This window comes from Engraulis encrasicolus, chromosome 14 (assembly GCF_034702125.1).
Source record: "Engraulis encrasicolus isolate BLACKSEA-1 chromosome 14, IST_EnEncr_1.0, whole genome shotgun sequence".
Classification (NCBI taxonomy): domain Eukaryota; kingdom Metazoa; phylum Chordata; class Actinopteri; order Clupeiformes; family Engraulidae; genus Engraulis; species Engraulis encrasicolus.
The window spans coordinates 28913169-28933616 of record NC_085870.1 but is presented as its reverse complement, the minus strand read 5'-3'; positions in this window follow the sequence as shown (position 1 = coordinate 28933616).

Below are 20448 nucleotides of genomic sequence, written 5' to 3'. Positions count from 1 at the left end.
TATCAATTATGGAAAGATAATTTTTCATCAGTTTTGCATCCTATCAATGAATGTAGGCCATGACCATACACATATGCGCTCTCTCTCTCTGTGCGTGTGTGTGTGTGCGTGTGTGTGTGTGTGTGTGTGTGCGTGTGTGTGTGTGTGTGTGTGTGTGTGTGTGTGTGTGTGTGTGTGTGTGTGTGTGTGTGTGTGTGTGTGTGTGTGTGTGTGTGTGTGTGTGTGCACGTGCATGTGTGTAGAGTAATCTACAGTTTAATTTATGGACAGACCCAGTTCTGAATTGGGAGTACTTTTACATCAGCTTTACAACATTTCACCTAAGTTACAAGTCAATACAAGAATGTCCGTAGACTACAAGCAAAACTATCACATTTATTAAATAGGATGTATGTGATAGCTAACTTAAAACAGTTGAGGTGCCTTTGAAAACATCTTTGATACTCGACATCAATATTGCTCTCAGTGTCCATGCTCCTCTCTTCCACTTCCACTCGTCTCTTTTTTTCCCTTTGTCCATTGAGCTGGTGTTAAAAATTCATCCCCTGTTTTCAAAAGGGAAAGGGCCAGGGGTTTCAACCACAGCCCACAGAAGTGGTCATGGAGACAGCAATTATCTCAGCGGGACGACCACTTTGGGCAATAGAGCAGATGTGGACAAATGTGGACGGACCAATTCTGCTTATTTATTTATTTCCTCTTTCCAAGTGTAGTACTGGGCAGTGAAACCATTTTATATCCGTAAAACTCAAGATCGTTAACAGGATAATGTGTGGTTACTGTGGTTATTGGTGGTGTGGTTATTAGGGCACAAAACGTAGCTGAGGAATTTATAACACATATTTACACAATTGTGAGCTACTCTTTGTCTACATGGTTATTCTGTCGTAAGAGCCACTATAACATACATACATAAAATACAACCTGAAGATGTTTTCATTTGTTCTTAACCTTCTTGATGTTGTAACTTGACCGAGGTATAAGGTCCATGAGATGATGAGAACATATACTCTCCTTGAGATCAATGCTGAGGAGTGATTTAAAAAATATATAACAGGTTTTTGAAATGTCCGTTGTGTCTGAGTTCACCTGAACTTTTGACCCTGTGCCATGAAATTGCTTTGAAATAAGGTTTTATACCCTTACACTGTCAGTCCTAACCAAAACAAATGAATTTGAAGCTGACAGGAGAAAGCCTCCAAAAGTTGATGTTCTCAATGTCTAGCCTCAGTTACTCATAGTAGTGCCAGTCATAAACCACAGCTGAGACTGAAATTATGGACACACTTATTGAACGAAGGGCACTGTAACTTTATATATCTAATATGTGACAAAGATATGAAAGTCTATTTGTATTTAAAAAACAAAATCGTATGAGTAATTTGGGGCAGTTGAATAAAGAAAATGTCAGAACATTATGACCTGAGTGTCTAAGAAGCATTGTATTGTTGTTATAAACGTCCCATTTCCAAGACCTAAAATGGCGTGCATTTGTCAAGTCAGTTTTCCTCAGCGCTATTAAGTTAATGCTACAATGAATGCTTCTATTCTTGCACGTAACCTTTCTTGGATATGCAGTATATGTATAATGTGGCTATGCTGTCTTACCAGAATAAAAAAAACCTGAATGTGTCTTTGATGATGGCAGTTTTTCTATCAGGACATTTATCTAGGCATGCTGGGAAGACGTATGGTATGTCACATCTTTTTTCCAGTCTGTCCCCCTTTCCCTTGTAGGTATTCATTTCCCAAAATGTCCCAGGCTGCTGTGTCCTTGAAGGTAAAGTCAGGAGAGGGCAAAGGTAGCTGAAGAAGCCACAGTGGCTGTCTCAGCAAATTATGAAATCTGCCCCAATTCTTCCCTGTAATTAGCGAGTGAGATATCATACGCGATATAATATTTGAAGCTGTGAGGCATGCTGATTTAAGGACGATAATTCTAATACACAGCATATACTCTGCACATTAATTAGTTTCAGGGACCCATTGATTTATTTATTTATTTTCTTTCATCAATCTGATGCTTTGAAAGAACAAAGAGACACCTGCATCAATCATAATTATTTTACCGATGCCAAAATTAGAAACGGCGGAGGCCGACAAACGCTAACTCCACTAACGCGTAAGAAGAACAGTATCTCCTTCAAACAGAGATAGGTAAAATCGATAAATATCACTCTCGCTGATTGTACTTAATTAGACACGTAAAAAGCCAGCGCTGGGAAAAGCTGTCTGAAATTGAGTTGGCGAGCCTGTCAGGGCCAATTAAGCTGCTATATTATTGCAATGAGGGGGGAAGGAAGATTAAATTAAGGGAGAAGGTGTGTGAGAGTGTGTGCATGTGTGTGTTTGTTTGCATGTGCGTGCATGCGGGTGGGCGTGTGTGTGTGTGTGTGTGTGTGTGTGTGTGTGTGTGTGTGTGTGTGTGTGTGTGTGTGTGTGTGTGTGTGTGTGTGTGTGTGTGCGTGCGTGTGCGGTGTGCGTGTGTGCATGCATGTATGTGTCCACGCGCTCCAGATGAAAATGAAGGTGCGAATTACACCTCTATAAATTGTTATCTGGTCCTTGCTGTCAGAGTAGACTTGTGTGTAGAAGAATAGAGTAGAGTTTATTGATCCTCGGGGAGAAATTAAGGTGTCAGGTAGCTTACATAAATACACATAATGCCCACATGGAAATTTCAAGACACAGTGGGAAATTATGGTGCCATAATTGATCACCCCAGATAGACCCCAGTTGTTTAAGGTTAGATGTCACACGAATTTCTGTTTCAACGTGAATTTCTGTGTTCCTTACACTTCCCACCTTGTTTCAAATGCAATGTTTCTTTCACCAAGCCTGTCTTTCTCCCTAAAGCCGTTATAACAACTTCCAGGTGCCTGCAGTCCAGGTGTCTCGTCATTCATAATACAAGGGCACATTCACTAAACATTAAAGCTGATGTTAAAATATCACATTTTTATCCGTTCAAAATTTAACCTACGTCTTCTGTCAAATATGTGTGTGGCAGAGCACTAAAAGTGTGCTTATGTGTGAATTCGTCTGTGTATTCCATCCATACACTGTATTTGCGTGCACGTCTTGCTGGGTCACGTCTGTGCTGACTGCAACACAGCTGTCAGCTGCAGAGTCTGGCTTCAGCTGCGCCTCTGAACCTCTGCCTTTCGCTGAGGCGCGTGATCAACCGCTGCCTGCCTGCCTGCCTGCCTGCTTGGCTGTTTGGTGCGATGGCGGGAGGGCTCAGGGAGGCTGATACAAGGTTTTACAGATGCATGTTTGATTGGAGCATTGGAGCATCGGTTCTATCTGCTTTTTGTTGCAGTCTTGCTGTGCTCTCATTTTTAGTAGCAGAATTTGTTTGTCCAGATGTGCATAGTACAGCGTATTGTAGCTTTAACACTGACACTGTTGGATGTACAATACACAATATAGCGCAATGCCTATTGCCCATACACAGAATCAGACTTTAAAAATAGCCATATGAGCCTTGTGCTCCCCCTCAGGTGTCTGGAGGTTGAAGGAATATGATGACAGCGACTTTAAGTTCCTCTATGCAAATGCAGGCCTACCCAGGAGATGCCTTGAAAAATGAAAATGTGATTGCACCACAGGAGTAGTGGGCCGTAACCTATGTAATTACGTGGGAGCTAATACAGCTCCCTATGAGAGATGGTATTCTCCCACTACCTGTTGCACTAAAAGACATCTAATTAGGCCCCGGGATAGTGATTGTCTCACAACAATGAGCCGCTAAAGCACTTTCCGTCCTATTGAAACATTAATCAGACTTGGAAATGACACGATGATCTCACCTCATTGTGCACAACCGCCTTACAAAAAACCCCTGAAGGTTCCTTGAAGAAGCTTCAGTTGGATCATGGAGGAACGTCGAAGTTCTTTGAGGATTTTTTTAAGTTCTCTGAAGAGAGTTCCTTAGAAAACCTTTGGGGTTTTTTCCAAAGTGACAACTGAAGGGTTCCTCAAAGAACAACTGGGTTCTTGGGTTCTCTGAAAAACTTTCAAGAACCACTTTGTCACATACACACATACTGTAGGTCCTTATGAGAACTTTTAGGTTTCACATTTAGAACTGTTAAGAGAACTTTTTCATTTTCACCTCGACAGTGCCAAACTAAAGATTCAACTGGAAACTTTTACAACTAGTGCAAAGCCCTTAGGGCCTATTTGCCAGTGTTGTGTTTTCGTACAATATATGACTTAAAGTGTAGCCTATACATGGGTCCTCAGTATTTATCAACACGATGTTATGAGGAGGGGCAAGACACTGGCAGCCAACCACGTGAGCTAATTTTTCGACCGACAGCGGTTTCCAACAATCAGAGGTTGAGTTATGCACAGTTCGCGCTGTCAGGTTATAAACAAAATTTAGAACCCATGTATACCATACCATTTTTATAGTAGTGGTATGGTCTGATGGTAGGCCTAATAAGGAAATGACAACTTGAGTGGAATTGGAGGACAAGGACAGACTGATTGATTGTGAAGTGGATGAAATCAGGTGAAAGGTACAGGAGATAAAAATAAAATAATGTTAAGAATTTTGTTAGGACGGCAGACATCCCTATGAAAAATTAATCTAAATACAGGGTAGTAGTCTGTTTGTGGGCTATCCACCTTATTACCATGCCTATTTTCAATGTTTTCTGCTACCACAGGACATCCGGTCTGCTAGTTCAGGCAACAAAAATAAGCAAAAACGTCCGGCCGATCGCATAGCTTGTAACGTGAATGTTTTTGCTTAATTTGAAGACCCTAGACGTCTATAAACATTGTGACTATCACGGAAGAATGCACAAATGCCCCACGAAATGATTTAATTCAAATAAGTTCCTCCACATAAGCTATTAGCTATCCTCTAGAGCTACAGTAACAGCTCGGCACTATCCAGTGTTCCGACTAGCTCTGACCACCATTACCCCGTTGTCTGCTGTTATACGATTATCTAGGGTCCTCTTTACTTTGCGCAAAGTTGTCGCCTCATAAGCGATTTCACCCCGCCATGAAAGGTCACGCTAGTTAGCCTAGTCAGCTAAACGGCTAACCTTCCCTGGGTAACTAGCCAAGGCTACCAGAGGCAGCCAGACTGCAGCTTATCTCTTGGTGTTGCCTTAAGGCTGTGAGACTACACTCATATTTCTTAACTAGCATCACCATCTTCGACAGTCCTGGGTTTTCATCTTACCCCTCACCGTGCACATGATAAGCGTTCGAAAGGCAAACCGTAAGCGACCCCCTCCAGAAGCTCGCCTCTGCTCAAGAGGCTGTGGCTTCAAGATACCGGCTACAGACACCGTTTGTCTTGGCATAGCCCACGCCCGGGAGCCGTTGAATGGTGGCTCATGCAAACCATGCCGTACACTGCCAGCTAAATTACGCAAGCAAAGGCTTTAATTTCTCGAGGAGATGGCAGCGAACATCAATCCAGACCCCGAGTCAGAGGAGGATGATTGGGATGGGACTGATGATAGCCGCGGCGGGGCAACTAAATCCCCTGTGCCCCTGAAATTCAATGTACAGCGGCCAACTACTTAAAGCTACCTACCTGAAACCCTACTTGACTGTATTTCAGTAGCAGCTACGGATCCATTGGATCACAGGGAAGATCCGGACGACCCATTCGTTGTTGACTTTGTGCCAGGGACGCCGCCAGGAATATTGGGCCCTATGAAAGATTATAATTTTGGGCTTCTTCGTGTTGTTGCATTGTTGTGTGAGGGATAATTGTAAAATAGGCACCGCTTGTAAAAAGCACCGCTCTCCTGCACAAACATGATACTTCAATGGATGATGGATGGCAGCATCCACAACGTAGGCTACAGGTTGTTTGTCAAATCTGCGTTAATTTCCCGCACATTAGTTTCAACTGATGCTGTCGGTTGCTTTCACATTTGCCCACCACTCTGTGGTTAAGATTTCACTTAATCCCCACGAGGCTCATAGTTTATCACGGACGTTCATCCACTTTTTCCGTTTGTGCGCGGTGATAATAAAGGTGGAGTTTTTAAATAGGCCTAGGAAATGTGCTAACGTGCTATCTTGGAGGCTAATCCAGGTATTCTTACCATTTGATAACGTTTGAAAACGCAATGTCATTGAGTGAGCATACCTTCTTTCTTGGAGAAAATTTGAGTGACCAGTTGCCTGCCTCTTCTGGCCCTCTCCTCTTTCTCCCGTCTTTCCTTAAGTTTTTGCCAACCTGCCTTCACTGTCACCACCAGCTCACCATCATGTGATTAACACATAGATTGTATATTACTAACATTCTATGGGTTAGCCCACGCCTAAGACCTCAGTCGCTCTGTAGCCTACACCTGCTGCCAGCATTTTTCGGATGCTGTCCGATTCAACGCCTCGCGAGGCAGATTGGACCGCACCATTTCGTAATCAGGGGGAAGGGTAAATGACAATATAATAAAGAACTGACGAAAACGTTATGGGAATCGACAGTTGTGTTTAATAAGCTTATTTCCAATTACTATTTCTTTGTCATTATACATTTCTAAAAAAATAAAATAGAATAAAAAAAGCAGGCCGTTAGAATCAGTACCACCTTTCCCCCCCTAGCGGCGCCCCTGCTTTGTGCAGCAGCTTGAGAGCTGTAGCCGCCAGAGAGACCGGCCCAAAGGAGGGGGTAAGGTGGTTAACCAGGGTAAGCTACATTTGTGGAGGGTGGTCCCATATGCCCTGCATGCCTTCCTGTCTAACATGGAGAAGCCGCCAATGGGAGGTCATGGACGAAAGTGGGTGTTGCAACGACTTTTGTACTTCTGAAATGATATCAGGGAACGAAGGGAGCACCTCCTGGACAGAAGGCGTCGCTCAAGGGAGGTAAAAGTCTGGCAAGAGTCAGGCTATATAATAAGGCTTGAACCATGAAAGCATGGACAGAAAACTCTAATTTCTTGGTATTTGCCTCAAAATGTGTCCCTGAAACAAAATGTAAAAAAAAATAGTAAAATAAAAAGATTTATTTGACTGTTTTTGAGATTTAAAATGTATCATATTTCATACATCAGGCTTTAAATTCTTTGAATTTTCAATCATGCTTATTTTCAAGCAATGAAAAATGACTTTAAATGCATTGGAAATGAAAATGAGTTCAACTAATATCTTTGGTATGTTATGTCCTAATGGCCTGAAACTTTGTCTCACCACTAGAAAGTCATCCTCCAAATTGGAGATCATTCGATGGAGTGATGCAGCAGTTGTGCATGAAACAAGTATAGACATAAATATGTACTATGCTATATGCATTAACCCTATCCAGACTGGGGGGGGGGGGCTAAAAGTGCCCGCACCAACATTGATGTCGTGTAATTCCTTAACGACTTAAGCTATGACTACGAAACTTGGTGACTTTTCCTAAAATTTAGTTGGCTACAGGTTAGTACCAAAAGATTTTGTTTATCATTTTTGCCGTTGCCATGGCAACGGTTTTCTGACAGGTATGTCTGACTGAAAATCACTGATCTAAGTCTCATTATTGTTCCTTTTTCATATTTTTTTGTTATTTCCATTAGCATCAGACAGCTTTGTGAGCATTTAAGTGGTCTGAAGCATGTAATCATTAAAATTTAAGTGCATTACCTAAATTTGATGGACAATACATTATGGCGAGATTTTGGGCATTATAATCAGATGATGTCATAATGACGTCATAATACCAGATAATGACACAAAAATTATGTCAGTCATAGATGTCCATATGTAGATCATCTTCCCAAAGTTTGGTGTTCATACCATATTTCGTTCATGAGTTATGAGGGGGGGGGGGGGGGGGCAAAAGAGCCCCCCCCCCCCAGGCCCAGTAATGCCAAAAAAGCCCAGTCTGAATAGGGTTAATATGGATAGTAACTAGCTATATGCATTAATGTGGATCATTGTCTGTTCCAGGCAGTGGGCCTTGCCAGCAGTTCCCTGCATTCCTCAGAGATGCTTGAATTCTAGGCCTCCTCCTGCCTATAAAATCTCAAATGAGAAGGTCCTTGGAGTCCTTATGCTGATAGTTCAGACGGTGAGTAATCCCAGCAAGAAAACTGATTTCTATTGGCCACCTAAGGTCAAAAGTGATTTTGTGCATAACTAACAAGCCTAATTTACATAATAGGACACTGTTTTACACTGTAATTATATGACTTCTATGTCTGTTTATATGTTTTAAAAAGCCAGTTCAGGGATTTTCTCCATAGAAATAAATATTCTCTCTCAGTCCAAAGCCTGCCAAGTCTAAGAAAAGATAAAAACATAAAAGTTAACCATTTCACTCCACTAACTTCACTATACATGCTATTCAATGTCAATATGCAGTGATGAATACATAAAAATGTATAAATATTAATGAGAAACTTCCTTGTCCTCAGTGAACGTTTCCTGCAAAGCCATGCACAACCAACTACACATTTCAATTTCACATCCTCTTTCAAATATTTTAATATAGCCATATATTCATATATTACTGCATCAATCAATACACTGTAGCCGAAAGGCCAATTCATATGCAAACAATGAAGTCCTCGCCCTCAGCTTCAACTTAACCGCTTTCTTATTACCTCTCATGAACTCATAATGTCAGCCCTCTTCATTCCAATGTCCCTCTCCGAGATACCAGGCATAAATCCCATTGCCAATAAGAATTCACTTATGAATCTAATATGCTGGAATCTGAAGGATCAGGATCTCCTCGGAAGTCCCTTTTTTATTTACGGCTCTTCCACGAAGAAGAACATGCCTGGTTGGCTTCTGTCCTCAACTCCAACACTTAACATTTTCATAGACTAACGTTACTGTCAGGGTAATTATGGAAGGTGAGCAGTCTCTAAGATTAACCATTTGGCCTGGCATTTGTTTGACATTAATAATTAACATTAATGAAAACCTTTTTTTTCCAATTCACTCTCTTAATGCCATTGCTAGTTTTCACCCCTTTTCCATGAATAGGCCTATGATAAGGGGGATGAGTTTCGAAAATCATTGTTCTTAAAAAAGAGGAAAGAATGGGCATTTGTAATGGACTCACTCAGCTAATCATCATGTACTAATATAATATATACAGTAATAATGTAGTATAATAATCCCAGCCTTTTAATTCCACATAAGCCCCTTCACCACCACCATGTGGCATTCTGCTCCTGAATCCACCTCATGACAAAATGCTTCCCACCACCATCTACCCTGTAGTGTATGTTATTTGATAAATACCTCCACCTGTCAGTTCTGTGACAAACAGTGGGAGACAGCAGAGCAAGAAGCCCCCTACAGGAGAGAGGCAAAGGAGGAGAAGGCAACCAGGCTACTGGGTGAACTTGATTCGAACCCTGTGCTGTGCGCCAACGGAGCCTCCAAATTGTTTAAGCTTGTGGGTCGGCGGAACCGTATCTCAGTCTCCAAGATGACTCACCCCTTTTCTAGCAAGATTACAGGAGTCTACCCACGGGACCGCTCCCTCATTTTCATGCCTAGGCCTCCGCTGTTTGAAGAGGGGGGAAGCGTGACTAAACTGGCCCCCCTGGGCACGCGGCATGCAAGCCCCTTTTTATGGAAATAGAGATATCAGGGGATGTCAGTTGCTCCTGTCAAAGTTTTAAATGCAACTCACGCACGGCGCCATGTACATTACGAAAATCTCACCCCGACACCCTGCTAGAGAGCACGGGAAAGAGGAAGGCTGTGGTGAGGACTTGAAATGCGAATGGGACCTTATCAAAAGACGCCGAGCGTTCACGCACGAGCAGAGAGAATCTGAGTTTGATATATACATGACAAGAATCTGCGGCCTGCTAAGTGATTCTCTTTGGTTTTATAATTGATGTGAGGGAAAAAAAACAGATCTACTATCATTTTACCGTATCTGGTGATAATAAAATTTCTTTTAATAATAGTTTAGCTTAATTATGATTAATATCCCTATCAGTGCAGAGTTATTTGGATCAAAATCCCTGTGCCTCATTATTTGCCAGTCTTTAGCAGGCCCTGCTCTCTCCATGAGTCTGTCATAATGAAATAGGCAATTAAGTTTAAATCTCTCTCATTCATCATAGTCAGTGGCCAGTCGCGTTTCTCTGGACGGGACCGCTTGGATCTGTGACTCTGGTCTGGTTCCTCCCGCTGCTGCCTCAACCCTGCTCTCCCAGGACTCAGGGAGGGAGATGGCTGATTTCACAGCTTTAACCTCGTTGGGCAGGAATTCATTCTCAGTCAGTGCCTACAAATTAGCGTTGTCGTTTTCCAGAGAGAGTCCTCCTCAACTGCTTTATCTAATTCATTTGGCATCTCAAGCAATGAGAGAGAGCTCAGAGAGAGGGGGCAGAATGTAGTGGGGTACTGCCCTCTTATGGGCAGACTGAGGAAGGGACTCAAAGGCGGAATGATCAAAACAAATAGTGGTTTTATCATTTGGAGTAATAATGGCACTTATTGTTGTTTATGCATGTTGCAATAACATAAATTGTTCAAGATGATTTTAGATAGTTCTGCATTAGAAAACATTTTCTCTATCAATCCAAGGAAACACACTTGGCTTCAGAAAAGCGTTTTGGCCAAAGCAATAATCAGCAATGATGATCAAATATATTCCGCAGATCTCAACATGCAGCAACAGCTATACTTTTCTTCAGAAAATTTAAGCCGTACGCTTTGACCACCGAGAAAGAATAAGAGAAAGAGGAGTTGTTTCAGAGTAGAAACAAGTATTGTCTCTGAAAAGAAAACGTTATCCTTTAATCCCACACCCCCTGCTGGTTTAATTATTTCAAGTTCAACATTCAATTTCAAGACAGGCTAGTCATTACAAATGAGGAAGGGCTTTATTTTATTCTTTTTTTAAAGAAACCTTTCCTTTGCTCTCTCGGCTTTCTCTTCATCTCCCTTACTGAGGTTTTGATTCTTTTGTCTCCATAATAATTTATGAATCAGGCAGATTAAATAAATAATTTTCCTACATAACAATAATCTAACCCAATCTAACCCAACAAGCATTCTGAAAGAACGATGATTTGCTTCTTACTTTTAATGTGTTTCTTAAGTGGCTAAGGCTAAGAAGCAGGTTTATTGTTACTTGTTCAGTTTTACATTTGTTATTCCAGAGAATGGAGTCCCTCGTTGCTAATAAAGTTAATCTACAAACGTACTGTAGCTCTTTTCAGAATTAGAAAAATAAAATAAGGACTTGATCCGATGACAAGATACTCTTCACTCCATGCAAAACTGAATAACACAGATGCCTCTGATTAGTTGTGACATAAGGGCAGACAAAAGTGTTATCTGTGTTATCAACATGTTTGTCACAAGTTATTAAAATTAGCCATCATCAAAATGACACACACTTCCAGCAAACCTAACCACTAGAGGGCTAGCCAAGGTTCCTTCCTCCAAAACTGTTTTTCCATCTATGCAACTCTGCAAAGTGGGTCTAATTGAGCCACAATTGAAAATTATGACAGCAAGTGACAACATGTCAGGTTTTCATTTTATGACCCTCATCCGACCCCATTCTACCTGTCCTAAAACAGATCATGCCCCATCCTGCCCTGTCTTAAAACAATTCACACACCGTATACACATACTACTTACGGGGCATACCCCACAAACCCCTGTAATTTACGGTGAGTTCTTCTTCTTGAATCCTGCTAAATGATGTCTGTTATACTGCACATCAGTGTTGAGAAAGTTACTCAGAAACTAATGTATTCCTCATTGCATGTTACTATCATTTCAAAGGAAGCCCTTACATTAAATTATTACTACATTATACTACACTACTTCTGCATTACTTAACCCTTTAGTGCAGCGCTATGGCTCTCTGTAATGTCATAGCAATGTTGTTATGATATATTTAAGCATTTTCAGCAAGTGAATAGGGTCGCCGGTGACCCCATCTGCAGTAAGAGGTTACGCTGCTCTCCCCAAAATAACTGTGAATATGGATTTGGCAATTTACAGGCAATTTACTGTAATCAAGCTCGTGAGTCTTTCACTTCCCATCCTGGAAGTGTTTCGGCAGCAGGCAGACTAAAATACAGTAGGTTCAGGAATACTGTAGCTTCTTTTTGACCACCAGTGTGAGCACCATTAAAATCCTGGTAACTGTCAAATGTATTTTAAATTACTAGAATTGTAACTTGTATATATACATAATATATAGGTAGACCTATAGGCTATGTTACAGACTTTTCCCCTGTAATGCCTTACATTACTGCGTTACTGCGTAATTAATATGGCTTACTTTTAGGGCTACCTTGGTAATGTGTTACTCCCGACACTGTTGCTTATTAGTTTTGAGGCCCAATGGTTGGCATTATGTGTTCCGAAGATGAAACCGTAGAAAGTAGGGATATTTAACCTTTCTCACTCATTTAATTTGAAATGATTCGTCACAGGCAGAACATGTTTACTGAGATTTTATTTAGAGGCACAGCACAAGGCTCGCCTTCTCTGGCATTTGCTCTGCATTCATAACATTTTATGGTTCTGACACTTACCGTCACCGCATCCGAAGGAGATTGGTATTTGTTGACTTTGCTTTCATCCTTACTGACCTCCTTCTACAGAATATTTCATTGATGGCCAAGGCCTGTGAAACTTGATTAACTTGCAGACAGCGTAAGGTCTGTCTGGTTTTTTTTGGCTGTCCGTCTTTTGCACCCACTGCTGTGCAACATTTTGATTTGACCACTGATTGATCCAAGCTACAATTGTGCAATTATAGTTAATCATATGCAAATTTCATGCACATCCAAGGCAATGACGTCTTCAGAGATCTACATCGGCAGCAGTAGTGTTCGAATGCTAAAGGTCAAATCATAGGCCTGTTAAAACTATATTCGTCTATATACAATGAGTCATATGCTTTGATATTTTCCCAGACACCTTCTTGATATAATAGCACAGTGGCTAACATCAACCACTGCAGTTAAGTGATGCCAATTCACACAGGCAAACTCACAAACGCAGCCAGCAGATATAGGGTTGCTCTTACCTCCTCCTATGTGAAGGAATTTTATTAATGAACTTTGGATCGACGCCAAGCCAAGTCAGCTGAGGCAGAACCAACATTTTGCATTTTTTCTCAATTACACATCGACAGGGAGCAAGTAGCTCTGACAGCCACAAGGGGAAGAGTTTGGACAGGGTGGGAGGAAGGGAGGAATGTGGTAGAGACCGGCTAGCATGCAAATCAGTTGCTGAACTGTTGGCTGGCCAATACCAAAAGTCCGGCATGGCTTATTGACATCCTCTGTGGTGAGCTATCGTTTATGCCAAAGTTGGGCATAAATACAGCATAGTACCAAATATTTTGGTACAAAAAAATTACAAATACAAATACAAATACAAAGTACGTGTTTGAAGAATGTCTTTTAGTAAAATACAGGTCTTTTGTATTTTGGAAATATAAAAATACACACGAGATAAAGACAGGATTTTCTTTTCTTCATATTATTACATCAAAATGTCTCTTAAGAGTGGCTGGTGACCCTTCATAACCTTTAAGTTATTGCTCACAATACAGACTCTTGTGCAACCAGTCGTAATGTTGTGTGTTTGTGCTGTGAATGGACTGTACAGTGAATACTTATCAGACTACAGTATGAATACAATGGCATCTGAGGTAAGACTTTCTGTCTGTGCATTTGAAACTGGGGAGCATATAAGAATAAAGGGAGACTTCAATGGAGAATTCATATCCAAAAACTGATAAATGAGTTACTGACCTTCTGTGAGGCCTGTGTCCTGGCTCCCTGTCGCATTAAAGGTGCACTGTGTAGTATTTTTAGTAGTTTATTTCCAGAATTCAAGCTGCCCATTCAAAAAAGTGACTTTTTCCACAAATACTTCTCTGGCCTTCCAGCAAGCACAACAAGCAGTCTACAGCTTGTCCAAAATGCTGCAGCTAGAGTGTTGATGAGAGCAAAAAAGTACAGCCATATTACACCTATCCTTGCCTCTCTCCACTGGCTGCCTATACAAGATTTCAAGATCCTCCTCCTTACATACAGAGCATTAAATAATCTTGGTCCAGCCATTTTAAGTGAGCTCTTTAAGCCTTACATACTAGCACGCCCACTGCGCTCTTCAAATGCTGGTCTTCTAAGTATCCCCTCAGTGCAAAAGAAATCAGCAGGTCATAGGGCATTTGCTTTCCGTGCCCCAACACTATGGAATGGCCTCCTACGTGTGATTAGGGATGCTGGCTCTGTGGACATTTTTAAGGTCAGACTGAAAACATTTACGTTTTCTAATTATTTTAGTTAGCCATTTGTATTTTCATTTTCAACGTGAAATTTTAATCACTTTTGATTTTTTATCTCTGATCATTTATTTTCTACTTATGTAATTTTTGTTTACTATTATATTATCTTTTATTCAATATTTTTTGTAATATTAATCATGCATTTTGTAAAGTGTTCTGAGACCATACTATGGTGATACCATAATAAATTGGAATTGAATTGAATTGAATTGCTGTTGCCACCACCCCCCCCCCCATGTTAAATGTTGAATGTTCTTTTGTATTTATGATTAATCAGCTATTGTTATCAGTCCATCACTGTTACCTGTGCTGCCTTGCTCTTTTAGTGGGGTCGTAGGCATGAGCAATTTTTCTCAGTCATTTCAAATTGGTGTTAAAGTTTGGTTTTCACTTCTAAGTTGTAGTTTAGGGTCTATAGAACAATTTGAGTTCGAGTGTCAAACACACAGATAACAAAATGGCCTGCGGGGGGCGCTCTAAAATATATAAACTGCTATAACTTTTTATTAGTTTAACCAAATTTAACATATGAGGTATGCATGGATTCAGCATTAAGAGGAGGAACCGCTGAGCTAAGTATTTGGTTACCTGATTAAAGACACACTATGTCAAAAGCACACTTTTATCCCATGGACAGCAAAATTCAGGGTTTTTTTAAGATAAAGGGTGGAAATACCCTCCAAGTTGCAATGAAACATCATTTATTGTTACAAGTTATTGTAAATAAAGCCTGGGATATCATTCAACTTGATTTGTTCAGAATATCCCTGAATCACAAAGATTCCTAGGATACCTATACGCAAATACGGCTGCATAAAGCCTATGTGATATTTAGGACCCAACTTGCAACTTTGAGTTTATGAATTTAGGATGATGAGTATCAACTTTTTTCAATCAAGCCATATTCTATTCACACATAAAATCACAAAAAAATGTTATATCTGGAATAAAATAAATCAATAATAATAATAATAATAATAATAATAATAATAATAATAATAAGACAGCATTTCCGGAGGGACAATGCTATTAGTATGCTTGCGGCTTATGCACACACACACACACAGAGCTGTTGTATACACACACAGAAACTCGAGGGAAAGAGATAGAGGTGTGTGTGTGTGTGTGTGTGTGTGTGTGTGTGTGTGTGTGTGTGTGTGTGTGTGTGTGTGTGTGTGTGTGTGTGTGTGTGTGTGTGTGTGTGTGTGTGTGTGTGTGTGTGCATGTATGGAGATGCTTCAGGTGCCTTTCAGCAATGGGTGGGTAGGGAGCGGTAAGGGTGGGTAGGGAGCGGTAAGGGTGGGATTCGAACCTGCAACCCTCTGACAGACCAACACCCTACCCAGTAGGCCACTGCCACTTACTGTATAGAGTGGCCACAGCAGCATATTAGGCTGCGGTTGCCCAGGTGACAGCAGAGGTCTAAAGTCTACAAGCCTACAAGGCTGTGTGTGTGTGTGTGTGTGTGTGTGTGTGTGTGTGTGTGTGTGTGTGTGTGTGTGTGTGTGTGTGTGTGTGTGTGTGTGTGTGTGTGTGTGTGTGTGTGTGTGTGTGTGTGTGTGTATGCATGAAGAATCTAAAGTTGACATTTTGGCAGTCAATAGCTGAGTAATATGTGCAGCCTTATTTTTACGCTGTCATATCTCCAAAAGTTTTGCAAGTTGCCAGATGATATTGACACACAAATGGCACAACCCTGCTCTTCATGTCAAAGCTGAGATCACTTTTCTAGGCCAAATGGTTCAGTCAAAAAATTGACATATTCAGGCCTATGCGCTGAGCTGTTCACACATTTTTTTTGTAAGTGAATGGGGCCGCATCATAGGGATTTTAAAACTGCTCTCTGAAACATTTTTAAGAGTTGGCTCATGATCTTCACACAGTTTGTATTCAGAGCCAAGACCTCTCTGACTCTCTGACTCCTCTCTCATTTACCTAGTTGATACCTAGTTAAAAACCCAAGGTCAGGTCACCTCTCACTCTAACTGCCACAGTTTGGGACATCATCATCTTGACCATTCTACTATTCATTTCAATGAGGGGGAAAACAGAGAGAAAACTGAGGAAAAACAAGTCTGGTGAACGGATGAAAGGGGGAGGCCAGCGAAAAATACACCACCCTGAGCCCTTTTCGAGCCATTCGTTTTGGCACTCGAACCGTTTCTCTATCTCAAACGCTGCAACGATTCAAAGCCGCCGTACTAATGAATGGTGATTCCCATAGGCCGAGGTGAATGGAAAAATGAAGAATAATAATAAAATGTTGATGAACAATTAGTATGCTTTCCCGCAAGCATACTAAATAAACTGTTGGAGAACAATTAGTATGCTTGCTGGGGGCAAGTAGAGGCCTTTGGCAAGCACACTAAATAATACTATAGGACTATTTCGTACATGGTAGACACAATCATCTGTTGTTATGAGGACATCTCTGTCATCTGGGAACTGTCCATTTGTTACCAGCGTAGTTGACAGGAATGAAAACCGTTCTTATTATCTGCATTTGCCAGAAATGCCTGCCAATCTGGTAACAAATGAACAGTTCCCAGATTTGGACTACACTACCAAAGATGCAGTTGCCAAAGATGTATTTCAACATTCCAACATACGAGTACTTGTACAAATACATCTGCCAGATCTCGGTGCAAGTGCATGAAGGCACATGCAATTTCTAAGACTTACCACTGACTGTTTTTGAATCTGTTCTCTGTCATAGTTATTGTAGAGTGGAGTATTGGAATAAATGTTAGCCCTATGGTCTTCTGTTTGCTTTTTGAATGCACGAAAAAATGATGTTCCCCGGCCCATAGTATTTAGGCTATTATTATTATTATTATTATTATTTTTATTTTTATTTTTATTATTATTATTGATTTACTTTCTTCCATATATAAAGTGTTTAAGTTGTGAATAAAATGATGGCTTGATTGTAAAAAAAGCTGGTACTCATGATCCTAAATTCATAAACTCAAAGTTGCAAGTTGGGTGCTAAATATAGGCTTCATGCAGCCATATTTGTGTATAGGTATCCTAAGTATCTGTGTGCTTCAGGGATATTATGAACAAATCAAGTTAAGTGATAACCCATGCTTTATTTACAATAACTTGTAACAATAAATTATGTGTCATTGCAACTTTGAGGGCATTTCCACCCTTTATCTTAAAAAAGCCTGGATTTAGCTGTCCATTGGCTAAAGGTGTGTTTATTACATAGTGTGTCTTTAATCTGGTAACCAAATACTTGGCTCACCAGTTTCTCCTCTTCATGCTGAATCCATACATACCTCTTATATTAAATTTGGTTTAACTAATCAAAAGTTATAGCAGTTTATATATTTTAGAGCGCCCCCCGCAGGCCATTTTGTTATCTGTGTGTTTGACACTCGAACTCAAATTGTTCTATAGACCCTAAACTTCAACTTGGAAGTGAAATCCAAACTTTAACACCAATTTGAAATGACTGAGCCTAATACGACCCCACTATTTATGTCAGTCTGTAAAATGTCAGTCCTCTGTATGTCGATGTCTCATGGTATAGAGAGAAAATCATAATTACACTATCCTTTGTATGACTATTGAAAGTGAAAATAAAGTGACAATAAAAGCTGACATGACTTGACTTGACTTATAGGCTGATAGAGATTTTCGTTATAAAGGTCAGGCGACCTTATATATGGAATAAAAAGCAGCCCATACAATTTGGCAACATCTTTTCATAGTAAGCATGGTTAATTATTCTCTCTCAGGTTGCCTACTTCTGGTGTTTGTGACAAGACATGTCCACAATATGCAAACAAAGTTGTGATTCAGACGTTTGATTGGACAGAACTCTGTGGGCATGAAGACCCAGCAAATAAATGTTCAATTAGAAGACCGGAAGTACATTTGTAAATTAAGTCAGCAACCACACAGCTCTGTGAAACGACATAACCCACTGCCCATTCTGAAAAGACAGGTGCACATCAGCACACGATTATGAGTTGCTAGACTAACTGCGAACCATAATACATAATACATACAGCATACTACCTGAGCTGCACTACTGGCTGTACTGTGTGTTATGGAAGTGGGCTTTTATTTATGGTACGTGTGTTGACACTGCCACCCTGTGGTCATGTTGTGTTATGCCAGAGTATAAAATGTCTGTACAATTGCAATGTGGGCATTCTAATAAAAGTCATATATCTGAAACACTGTGTGATGGTGTGCAGTTGTTTACCCATTCAGTGTATCCCATACATTGAGGAAAATATGGCGCACTGCCATAGTTTAAATTTGGCCGCCATAGTTTCCGAAAAAAAAATATATATATTTTAAAAACTGGCCGTGTGACCAACACCCCTCATGTAGAATGTGTACGCCTATGTGTGTGGGGAAAAAGGCATAGCCTACTCTCTTAGACCCTTTTTGTCTGTGCTCTTAAATTGTTATCTGTGCTCCTATTTTGTTCAGTTTTTTTCATTGCATAGACCCCTGCATGAGGGACGAATGAAAAGTGTGTTGCTGTTGCAAACAGAAATTATTCACTGTACTGCATGTTTTAATATAAATGACAATGTACTACTATACATGTCATGGGTAAAATCTATAATGTCTGGAATTCTATAGTTTCTCCATGCGCCAATGTCATACTTTACTCATTGTTTTGCATTTACGCTGAGTAAATTAAGGTGAATCTGGCTTCAATCCTTCGCTGAGCTTATACCAGTTGTAGGGTAGTATAAAGGTGTAAGAGCTCTGGAACATTGTCTCTCCCTGTCTCTCTCTGTGAGAGAGAGAGAGAGAGAGAGAGAGAGAGTGTGTGTGTGTGTGTGTGTGTGTGTGTGTACTTTTGTGTATGTGTGTTTACGTGTGTGTTTGTGTGTGTGTGTGTTCAAGAGACTATCAACCTAATGTGAATCTGGTTTGAATCCTTTGCTGAGCTTATACCACGTGTAGGGTAGTATAAAGGTGTAGAAGCACTGGGACATTGTCTCTCCCTGTCTCTCTGTCTCCCTCCCTCTCTGACTCTTTTAGTTTGTGTGTGCGTGTGTGAGTGTGTGCGTGTGTGTGTATGTTCATGTTGAAGTTGAGCTATAAGACCAATAACAACATGACATTCTGTTATATTTTTTTCTTCTTCTGATTTTTGAATGGGCTCCAAAAGTTGCTCAGCCTAGACTGAGTGTGGGGAAACATAACTGATTTCTCAATGGAGAGTGGGGTGTCAGAGAAACATGAGGCCACAAGAAAAAGGAGAGCACAGGAGGTATTAGTTTGGAAGAAACCCAAAGATGGGGGAAGGACTGGGATATGACCCAGGCTGGACTTGAACCTGGGGATAGCAAATTATAAAACATAATCACAATGGGATGGTTAGGCTCTCATGGAGAGCATAATTACCCTTATTTTTTAAATGTATTATTGTATCATTACAGAGTCCTAAACCCATCCATCGTCCTGGATTTGAATTGGTTTGCTCACAGGGATATTGAAAGGACACGTAACCAGTAATGCACAGGGCAGAAATGGGACAAAAAAGGGCGTATTAGTACACCTGAGCGTTTGCGTGACATGTTATGCATGCAGCCTTTCTGTGCATAAGCAAGCATTGTTCATCGGTACCCCTGGGTATTTCTGAGTGACCTAGTGTCTAAGAAAATACAAAAGCCCAAAAGCATTAATTCCTGAGTGTCGGCCAACCGGGAAATGATCTTTGTGGCAGATCACAAGTCCAGGCAGTGCTCCTTGTCAGCAGAGCATACAGCAGTAATGACAGACACATTTAGATTCTGTGCAAAATATTTATAGAAAAAAATGAGGGTCAGATCGAAGAGACACACTCAGGGATAGCAGCAAAATGAGGCTTCTTTTCACGAACCAAAATCAAACAGTCTCATTCTCCTCCCAATGTTGTATTCTGCTGTTGCATCAACTGAGGTGCATCGGAGCTCTTTTCTCTCCATCAGAACAAGGTACAGTAGAACAAAGTAAACATTTCTTGTACATAAACTGTCCACAACATAGGACATGGCAAACCCAATTCAGTAAAAATAATATGTGTCTGTTGGATACGCGTCTTTCTTTTTTATTATAAGGGTATGTGTCCTTGTGTGTTCTCTTGAAATTGGACCTTCAGGCTGGAATGAAGTTGATGACGCCGCCGATACTGACGAATATACTGTACACATAAAGGCCACACT